This window comes from Canis aureus, chromosome 5, assembly GCF_053574225.1.
Source record: "Canis aureus isolate CA01 chromosome 5, VMU_Caureus_v.1.0, whole genome shotgun sequence".
Classification (NCBI taxonomy): Eukaryota; Metazoa; Chordata; class Mammalia; order Carnivora; family Canidae; genus Canis; species Canis aureus.
The window spans coordinates 15,559,850-15,570,505 of record NC_135615.1 but is presented as its reverse complement, the minus strand read 5'-3'; the positions used below and the strand labels follow the sequence as shown (position 1 = coordinate 15,570,505).

Sequence of the window (10,656 nt, the reverse complement as noted above, 5' to 3'; positions counted from 1 at the left end):
GCGCGCCTCCCCGCCCCGCGCCCTTGCGGAGCGGCCGCCCCCTCGTCGCCGCGGGGACCTTGGTGCTTGGGGGCCCGCCCCGCAGGTGGGGACCGTGGCCGGCGCGCCGAGCGGGTGAGTGGGGTCGGGAGGTCGGGGTACGGGTGTGCAGGCGCCCCCGCAAGGGCCTCCGTCTGCCCCTCCTCTTTGTGCCCCCGTGCAAAGTTTCGCTCAGGACCGAGGGGCAGGGGGCAGGCCAACCTGCCGCTAGTGCGTTTGCTCTGGCGAAAGCTCGAGTCGCTCGCACAGCCGCTCCTCCCGGCCGCCGGGTGCGTGACACGGCGGCCCCGGCCTCCCGCCCTAAGCCAGAGCCGGGGCCCCCGTGGCCCGGGGCTGCGGATGCGCCGGGAGCCCACCCGGGCCGCTTCCTAGTCCAGGACGCGGCGGGGGGGGGGGGCGGGGGGCAGATGCGACAGCCACCGCCCTCCCCTCCGCCTCTTTAATTCGCTCAGAAGGAGGCTGCGGAGAGAGAAGACACAAACTTTGTTCTCACTTGGTAAAACTGCCTTTCCAGTGTTTTGCAAGCAGGCGTGCGGACGCGATTCTTGGTGGTTCCGTCGGGACAGCGGGGGCGGGGCTGGCCCGCGGGCGGGGGGCTCCGGGCGCGCCCAGGGGTCGGGGGCGCGGGGCCACCTCCGGTCCTGTCCCGGGGTCTGCCCAGCGCGGACTCGGCGGCCACGATGGCCCTGCGCGCTGGGCACTGCCCCCGGCGACGGGTGGGCGCCGCTCCCGCGCGCGGGGGGCCCCAGGGTCCGGCGCTCGGCCCGGCTCCGCGCCCCGGCCCTGCGGTGATCCCGCGGGTGGCCCGGCAGAGGGCGCCCGCTTCCGACCGCCGCGCGGGCCGGCGCAGGGGAGGGGAGGGGAGGGGAGGGGAGGGGAGGGGAGGGGAGGGGAGGGGAGGGGAGGGGAGGGGACTTGTTGGAGCCTCCAGGTAAGGAGCGCAGTGAATCATCCCGCGAGGAGGGACCAGCGCTCTCTCGCCTCAGCGAGGCGGGGAGTGGCCGTGGCGCTGCCGAGAAGCTGGGGCCGCCCGCCGCTGTCCCGCGGGAAGCCGCGCTTGGGCCAGCCCGCGGCCCGGGGAGGCGCAGGAAGGTGAGGAACGTCCCCAGGCGCGGCGGCCCCGGGGCAGGCGGACCCCGGGACGCGCCGCCGCGCGCCCTCCTCGGGGCCGCCGCCACTCCGGCCCCGGGCCGCCCCGCCCCGCCCCGCCCCGCCCCTTCCCGCCGCGTCCCGTCCCGTCCCGTCCTGTCCCGTCCCGGGCGGCGGCGGGGTGCTCGCCGGGGCCCGCGGGGTCCCGAGCCCTAACAAAGGCGCGGCGCGGCCACGGCTCCCCCCACTTCCGTCCCCGGCGCGCGCCGCCCCGAGGTGCCGGCCCGGGCAGGGCTTCCCTCTGCGGAGTTTGGGGAAGTCAGGTCCGCGGCCCGTTGGGGCGGGAGGAGGGGCGGGGAAGGGGGCGACCCGGGCGGCACCGCCCGTTTCCTCTCGGGGCCGCGCGGGCGAGCGGCGAGGGTGGCTGCGGCTCCCGCGCCCCTCCCGCGCCCCTCCCGCGCCCCTCCCGCGCCCCTCCCGCGCCCCTCCCGCGCCCCTCCCGCGCCCCTCCCGCGCTCCCGGGCCCGGGTTTGAAGTCCCCGCGCCGAGCGGCGCCGCGGCCGGCCTGGCGGTGCACGCCCCTCCCTGAAGGGCGGGCGGCGCGGCGGCTCCGGAAGGGAGTGGTCTCGGCCCCGGGGACCGCCCGCACCCGGGGCGCAGCTCCCGCGGGCGGGAGTTGCAGGAAGGCGAGTTAGCGGCCGGGAGGCTGCGGGCCGGGCCGCAGTCTGGGTCAGGTGCGGGGTTAAGCGCTTCCGGCGAAGGCGGGCCAGCCCTGCTGAAGTCTGACGCTTTATTGCACCGGGAAGTTCCTCGTGCAATGGGAGAGAAAGATGGCAGGGAAGATTTGTTTTGTGGGAGCTTGTGCAAACCCAGCCCGTGCACAGGTCCCGTGGCTGAAGTGGCCTGGGCAACAGCGGCACCGCGCACCAGGCCTCCAGGGCTCTGGACGCGAGAGGAGGAGCTGCTGCTGAAGAGAACCCCGGGGCCCTCCGCTCGCTCGCTCGCTCGCTCGCTCGCTCGCCTGTGAAACCGTATCCCCCGGTGATCAATGGATAGAATTCACATGCTTTCTCGTCTGCCTCCACTCCCTTCTGTAGTAAGGAAAGCGCAGGAACCATGCTGGTTTTTATAAAGTGCCTGGTGGATGACAGAGTCTTCACACACACTTTGAAAGGATCTTCACCATTCTCCTTCCCTGAGGCGGTTATTTTTATTTTACAGATGAGTAAACTGAGGTTTAAAGAGGTTTATGGGACAGCAGTCTGGCTTGCTCCCGAGAGTACTGTTTGCTCTTCCCGCTGTCTTTGGCTAAGGCTGGTACCGAAGAGTTGTTTAGCGATTGCTGATTGAAGAGTCAGGATATATGCTAGAAGCCCGGTTTGGTTCAGGTTTTCTTATGTTAGGCATTTGGGTTAGGTGGACTTTCTACATAGGACTGGTTTTTTAAGGACCAGCACCAAAACTAAACCAAGTCTTAGAGTTGTAGGTGTATGACAACTAAGGCTTCTCCCAAAACTCCATAGAATTTTCTGACAATGCCAAAGAGAGTCAGAAATAGCTGTCCTCTGCTTTATGTGCTGTCTCATTAGGCAGGCGGGCCTGAGGTAGGAGCTCCCCATGGCATGAATCTCTATTTGCCTACCCGATCGTGAGGAGCTGCAGTTCCCACCCTTGATAAGTGGTGTGATATACTTGGTCACCATGCTGGATATATGTATAAAATAAAGGCTGCCTTGGAAATACGGCCAACCTTAATTAACTGCCTAATGAGTTAAAACTCAAATGCCTTTTAGGCATCTAACAACATGATTTTATCTCTGCACATTTATGCATCATTGAGCTCAAGTTTGTGATCTAGGATGTTCGTATTGTCTTGAGTGTACTTAAAGCGCATTGCCTTAAAGAAAGATGTTTTAAACTCTGGAATGACAGTCTGTGACTCCGAATGCCTCTGGGCAATGCCAGTTGTGGCGACTGCGAGGCATGGTGATTAAGGGCAGGCATCTGAAGTCACAATGGTAGGCTTGAAATGTCACCTCCATCATTTACAGCTCTGTAATATTGGGCAAACTTGCTCAGCCTCCCTGAACTTTGTTTTCCTCCTCTAGGACAGAGATAATAATAGCCCCTCCTGGTTTGAAGCTATGAGGGGTAAATTTGATAATCCATACAAAGCACTTAGTAGCACAGAGTGTGGCACATGGTAACTGTGCAACAAATGTTAAATAATAACCATGGGTTTAAGAACAGATTCTTTCTTCCCTTGTCTCCTCCAGAGAGGTAAAATAGTTGATAGTTTGCCTTGAACTTGCCACTCTTCTTAGGTAACAGCTGTGTAGTGAGTGCTCCCTCTTTGGGAATCAGCGGTTGGTGGGGGGCAGGGCTGGTAGTGATGGAAAATTCTGTCTAGTTGCCCAAGGAATTTACAAGGGGCCCTGGAACTGCAGCACTTTCTTCCTCATTTTACCGCTGTATAATTTTGTGGTCAGTCCTCTGGCCATTTATCTTTCCTTTAAATCTGAAGCCAGTATCCTAATGGCTAGGATGACAAGGACTTAAAGAAAAAAACAAACTCAAAACCAAACACACTGGAGCAAAGGAAGCGAGCATTCTCTTTGCTCATTCACTGGCCATTCATAACACTGAAGAAAAATATATATGCTTCTGTGGAACTTGTGCTGGTCCAATCTGGGCAAGAGGGAACATTTCCTTGGAAGTAGAGTATTTTCCTGGAGTCTGTTTAAAGGTGAGCCACCAGACTGGTAGAGAAGGGAGGAGAGTTTGTGATAACATTTCAGAAATATTTGCCTAAATATGGTAAACGATGTATGCTCTGAAAATGGCTGAACTATATCTTGGAAGCTGATACGAAGAAGTAAGGCCATGCTTAGTTAGGCCGAACAACTAACAGCCAGTATAGCTCTTTCCTATGTTATGAAACCCCAAAGCTTTAAACTTGGCAATTACAAGTAGAGAACTCGTTTTCTTTTATGTCAGATTGTTTTGGAAGGACCTCTTTAACATTGCCACTTTGTAGTTGCGGATTTTTCTTGTGCATTTATCTTCTAAACGATCAGTCACGGGCAAAAGCACCAGAAACCCTATAATGTCATCAAACACCACCCCACTGTGAAAGATGTCCCCAAGAAGTGCATGGGTCTGGAGTACGGGGAGGGGTTGCCATTTAAAGCCTTACGGAGGTTTTACATTTGGGTATAGAATGCAGCTTCCTCCCACACTGGAAAATGAGCCGCGTGCACTGTCAGCATGCAAAGGGTTAGGAGCAAGGTTTCCGCTTTTGTGTGTCTTACTCCATTTGTAGCCACTTGTTGGGCCCCGGCTGCAAAGAAAGAAACAGCTGCAGGGCATGCGCCAGACCTGCCCTGGGCTGTCGCTTCCATTGTACAGAAGACGAACAGGCAGCACGTTATTTTGGATCACATAGCAGCTTGTTCAAAAGCATCTTGCATTCCCCAGCTGTTTCACAACTTCTTCGCTTATGGGAGAGAACTTGCCAGCTGCTGGGGCAACTGTACTTCCATTTGCTGCTTTTGTGCAGTAACCAAGGAAGGTAAAAATCCAGACGCCTTTGTTAAACTGTAGCCATTGTCAATAGCCTTATTTGTTTCTGTTAGGTCAATGTTATTCTAGATACAGTCTTTCAGGGGAGAACGTTTTTAAAGGAAATGTCAGAATTAACATTTTTTTTCTGAATAAATTTTTTTTCAGAGATAACCAGTATGTATAGCTTTTTCATAACTTAAAACCCACACAGCTTTTGTGTTTCATTGACTAACAAAGGGACGGGTCTAAGATTAAAATTGTTTTTTTAATTGACATATGAATCAGGTTTAATTACATGCATTTTTCTTTTGCATGAAGTATATAAAAAGGATGGTGTGTATTCAGGAAGTGCTCTTTTGTTTTCAGAAGGTTAGATTACTTGGCATTTGCCATTGCTGGATGGTGCTTTGCCCACATCCCTTAGCTTATCCATGACAAAACTTGAGTTTCCCCGAAGTTGTTACTTATCCAAGATGATCTGGCTCTTTGGTTTAATTCAGCAAATCTTCTGTTGAATGTTGACAATGTGGCAGGCCTGGAGAACCTATAAAGATGAAGAGGGGCTTGAGCCCAGCCCTGGCTGGATTCACAGTTCAGAAAAAACAGACTAAACCCATGCAGTGTGTGGGCTGTGGTAGGAGGCAGCACCTTTTTGTGTAATCATGTTGGTGTCGTAATCAGGGCAGCTCAGATAAAGCCAAAGTAGCAAGTTGATGCACCGTTTAAAATTGAGAGGGGGAGTCTGTGTGCAGGAAGATGGACTTCTGTGGTTTAACACGTGTGGAGTACATGGACTAGAGAAGGAAGGCCTTGCATCTGTGGAGAGAGTCTCACTGTGCCTGGACTCCTGCATAGGACTCAGATGCCTTCCGCCTCCTGGTCACTGTGCATGGAAGTGAATAAATGCTCTCTAGGAGCAGCAGCATAAATCACAGCCCTTTATTAGCATCAGTCAGCTGCAATCCCATTGTTCTATAAAAGGTTATAAAACAAACTGTAATCACTTGGACATGTATAAAACCCAGACCGAAGCTCTTCTAACTCTTAGGGGCTCTTGCACTGAAAACCACCACTGCTTCAGATCCCCAAGCGACTCATAGATGCTGAGTTAGACTCTTGGTTCTAAGCCCTTAATCCCCTCTGTGCTCCATTTACACATCCCCGGATCTCTTACTTGGTCCCTTTTCACAGCAGTTTTTGATCTGTGCAGTGTTTCGGCTTTTAGTTGGTTTTATTGCCATTTGTGTTTGAGATTTTTCAAGAGCTCTGTTTGGTTCTGAGGGCAGATGGCCAGGACACTCTGTACTGCAGAAGAGGAAACTGAGGCTCAGCCGTCGAGGGTCTTGCCTGGGCTGGGATTAGAACAGAAAATCTCCCAACTCACAACTCTGCACTCTTGCTGGCTGTCTTGGAAATATCAACTTGTACCAAGCCAGAAGTTGAGTCACCCCCTTCCAGAGGCTTCACTGTGCATGTCCCCACCGCCATGGTCCTCACTGGGGTATTCACTGGGTTCTTTCCCTGGAGCGACTGTCTTCCTCATCACATTTTGCTGCATGTTATAATTGTTCTTCTATTGTGTTTTTAGGTCTTGGCTCTCAAATGCAGTTGCAACTTCCTGATACATGCATCCCTCTTTCCTGTCGCGCGTACATGTGCACACATGCACACACCTATCCATATACGTACATACATTGTCTGCCTTCGTTCAGCCTCACTCCTTTCAGAAGATGACTGTGTCCACGTGGTTATTCCTGTTTGATGGTGTGGAGTGCTACAGCCTTCCTGGTGGTTACCAGATACAGATGGATGCTCAGACTTAACCTGTCTGGTCTTTTCCACTGGGGGACTGTTGGAAGATGAGCCAGCAGCCCTTGGTAATGGGGACCACATTGTCCCTTCAGCATCAGGCTCTTCAGAGAAACAACTGAGAACTGCTCAGCTGAGAACTGCTGAGAAACAACTCTTCCCCGTAGGAGAACGAAGCTGATGAGGTGTGGAGGGCTCCTCCTTTGTTTGGCACAGCTCTGGTTTTTCTTGTCCAGCCCCCAACCTCCTCCCCATGGCCATCCCAAGAGCTGTTCTTCCAGCCCCCAAACTTCGGCAGTTCTGTCCTCATTCTGGGACCCTTTGTTTTCTCTTTGACATGCTACCCCTCCTGCTGCTGTGCTGTCACTGCTGCCTGGCCACCTCCCGGTAGCCCTTGGTTTCAAGTGTCTTAGGGACACTTCGCCTTGGATGCCCTTATCTCCATCTGTCATTGGTGTTTAATTGCTTGCCCCCACCATCGAGCCCGCTCTTTGACACTGGGGAGCTATCCTTTCTGATGACTTGTCAGCTTGTCCTCCTGCCCATCAGGCTACCCCATGTGGGTTCCTCCTGCACGCTGCCCATTTGTATCCTCACTTCCCTGGGTTTCCAGTGTGTCTTTATCTCTCTCAGGGCTGCCCTGCCCTTTCTTTCTCTCTTCTCCTTGCCCCCCCCCCCCCTTTTTTAACCCTCTCAATTTTGTACTTAGCTGTAATTGCCATATAACAAACAGTTACCTTAGTTTTAGGTATCCGGCTTAATGATTCAGTATTTGTAGAAATTAAATGATGAGCAGAGTAAGTCTAACTAACATCCATCACCACACATCACAGAATTTATTATTTTTTTTCCTAGCAATGAGAACTTTAAGGATTTACTCTCTAAGCAACTTTCAAAGGTCTGGTTCCCCTTTTCTGACAGTGTTTCCTGAGAGGTAGATGATTCCTTCTTCCTTCTCTTGTTCTTCACCATTTGCAGGCTCGCTCTTCTGCCCCTGTTGCCAGCCAGTCCTGTTTGGCTTTCCCTGCATCAGGTAAAATCATCGCATTAAACATAATCTATCACAGTTTTTATTTAGAAGAAATGTTGCCTTTTAAAAAAAAAGGTTCTTTGGAATTGGAACTTGGAAACACCAGTTTTGAAGCTGGTCAGGTCAGGGTATTTCAAAGGCTGGAACTTTGGGGAAAACCATTTGAAATTTATTTTGGCTTTTCTTTTACATGGCAGGACCTTGAAAGTAGCTGAAACATGGGCTTGTTTTGGGATAACCTTTTCTCAGATGGAAATTGTTCATACACAGGGCAGAATTAATGTTTACTTTTTTTTTTTTTTTTTTTTTCCTTTCCAAATTATATTTCTGAAAGGTCTTTGGTGCTTTGTGGCCAGTGTGGCTTGTGTGGAAGTCTTGGGCGGATTATAACTGTGCTGGGCCTTTTGTTCTAAAGGCTCCTCAGGGGTATTTCCTAGCTGTGATTCTAGTCCATGAAGAGATACTAGACAATAAGTCTGTGGACATCCTTGCTTTAGGAATCTTTAGTTTTCTGTCCAAAGCTATGAACAAGGAGGGGTAAGGAATGGAGCAAGTTGGCTGTTGGGAAGCGGTGGAAAGGGATGTCCTTGCCCTGCCTTGAGCCAGAGCTTCAGGGTGAACAGCCATGGCTGGTGCAGCTCCTGCTTGGCAGTGTTTGCCATGAGCTCTGGCATCCTCCCACCTGGTACTTGCTCACTGCAGGGAAATTGCTCTTTCTCTGGAAATTTTTTTCATGTGTATGTGTATGCTAACAACTTAATTTACATTTCTTTTCACTCTCCTTTTTTAAAATTCTGAAAAAAGTGAAAGGATGCTTACCTGAGCCAAAATGGAGTTTGGCTGTAGAAATTCCCAATTAAAAAGGAGCACAGTTTTCTTGCCCCCAGTAGATATGGGAATCTGTTTATAGCACCGGGACAGGAGCTTGTGTTAGTAGAGACTGGCTCATCAGACCGAGGGACCTTTGATTTAGTGACCTTCTTGAGTTGGATGTTGCAGCACAATCCAAATGTGGTCAGCAGGTTCAGTTAGCCTAGACAAGTTAGTTAGCCATCTGTAACAACATCTGGAGAAAGGTTCTTAAAACTGGAATTCTATAGAAATAATGAAAATAACCTAATAGTCTGTCCATTCACTCATTTGTTGAGCAAACATTTGTTAACCTCATGGTGGTGTGTGTGTATGTATGTGTATGTGTGCATGCAAGCATGTGCATGTATGTGTACATGCTCCGAGCTGAGAATATAATGACCCTTGCCTGTACAGGGCTTACAATCTGGAGATGACTTGTCAGCACAAAAGCCTAGGAAAGTGTCTTAGGTGCTGTGATGGACGCACATTGCAGATGTAATGGGGACACAGAAGATGCAGGGGTGGAGGTGGGTGCTGTTGCTGATAGGAATGTTGTGGATTGGGTGTACCATGTGCCAGGCCCTGCGCTGAAGGCTTGACATGCTGTACCTCTCATCATCAGCACAGTCTTATAATGGAAAGCCTGGGGTTAAGTATCTCAAATAAGGTAATACAAGTAGACAGTAAGTAGTAGAGCCAGGGTTTGCACTCAGATCCAAAATCCTACACCTTATGCAATAGATGAGAGGACGTATTGGTATTTTCCTGGGTTGAGTTCTTCCTCTCCGTCTATCTCCATCACTGTTGTAATGAAGAAAGAAGGAAGCCCAGAGAACCATTTTGTGAAAGGATGTGCAGTGGGGGTCTAGCCTACTCTGCTGCCATACAAACGATATACTATGGGGGATCCAGTTTAGATAGTTACTCTGAGTCTGTAATTATGCAGTTGCTCAGAGTACCCTTTATATTCAATGTTTTGCCAACTGTATTTCTAAAGAGTCTTTCTTTTCCCTCTGCCAGGCTTTGCAGAAACTGGCTGCCAGGCTTATTGTCACCCAGGAGGGACTGCACCCCACAGCTCTCAACTTCTCAGTGCTGGGCATAGCAGCTGGCAGCCTCTGGTTTCTGCCTCGCTGTCCTCAGCTGTGTTTGGCTGAGGAGAGTGGTTCTATTTCAGGCCTGTTGAAGGAAAGAGTAGCTTCCTTGTGAAGCAGAAACTTATCAGTGCACCCTGTACAGGCTCTCAGAAGTCTTGTCTTCATGTCCAGCGTGATGCAGGCTACCTGGCTCTTATCTCTCCTTTTCTGCCTTTTAAGGATTACTAGTCTGTGTTTCTGATAAAACCTAGGTGTGATTGTAAGAATACTGGCTGGGCAGGTGGAGGAAACCTACCACTCTTGAAGGAAAGGAAAAGCTTAGAAGGGAAATTGGATCCCGCCTTCTTCTAGAGAGAGTCTGTGAGGACAGTGGGTGGCCTTCTTTAGAATGAATCACTCTGGGGCTCAAGAAGAAATCTTCACAAGCACCTTCTGCTTTAGGGCCATGTCTATATGTTTCAGATGTAGCTCTTGATAGTAGTGCAAGTAGAAAGACAGAGCTCTGTCCTTGAACTATGTGGCAGAATGAGGAAATTCCATGCTTGAATATTTAGAAGTAAACATTCTTCTTCTTCTTCTTCTTCTTTTTTTTTTTTTTAAGAAAATACTGCAATTTTTAGTCCATTGGATTTTAAATCCTAAAGCTCTAAGAATAAGGCTAAGAACCTACATTCTTAGGCTGGAAAAATTGATAGACCCTGAGGTCAAGTACAGAGACAACTTACTTCAAGCAACGTTAGACTATTTCCATCCTGTTCCTAAAAATGAATTTGATATAAGACTTTTAAATAGAATTTATACATATATTTTTCATTCTGACCCCAGAATTATCCAATTATCTGTTCAAAAATAATAATCATCATAGGCATCTGACATTGGGTTTCCAGGAAAAAGAAAAATATATGCTTGACAAGAAAATTATACGGTAGAAAAATGTTTTGGTTGATTATTTATGTAAACCCAACGTGTGTGTGTGTGTGTGTGTGTGTGTGTTTAAAAAAACTTCCTCATCACTTTATTTAACAAACTAAAGGCTTTCGTCGCATGGCATTTTTTGCTGAACTTGGTTCTCACAATGTTGGAAGAAAACACAAGCTCGTTACAAGCAGTGAAAGTGTTTTATATATTTTTTTCCATGAACAAATTAGTTCCATCTCTAGTGTCTAGGCTTCTTAA

The 10,656-nt window shown here is 50.3% G+C and overlaps 1 protein-coding gene across 5 annotated transcripts in view; it reads left to right on the top strand.

Annotated features, from left to right (window-relative positions):
* The window catches only part of SVIL (supervillin), a 230,599-nt gene that overhangs the window by 557 nt on the left and 219,386 nt on the right, over positions 1-10,656 (top strand). For 2 of the 5 annotated variants that reach the window (XM_077896949.1, XM_077896944.1), the window contains exon 1: positions 977-1,131. The exons of 1 other annotated variant lie outside the window; for it this stretch is intronic. The gene's annotated coding sequence lies outside the window, so the exon portion shown is untranslated. Of the gene's footprint in view, positions 1-4; positions 115-518; positions 536-976; positions 1,132-10,656 lie in introns of those variants that run through there. 2 more of the 5 variants (XM_077896946.1, XM_077896947.1) reach the window with 2 other exon arrangements.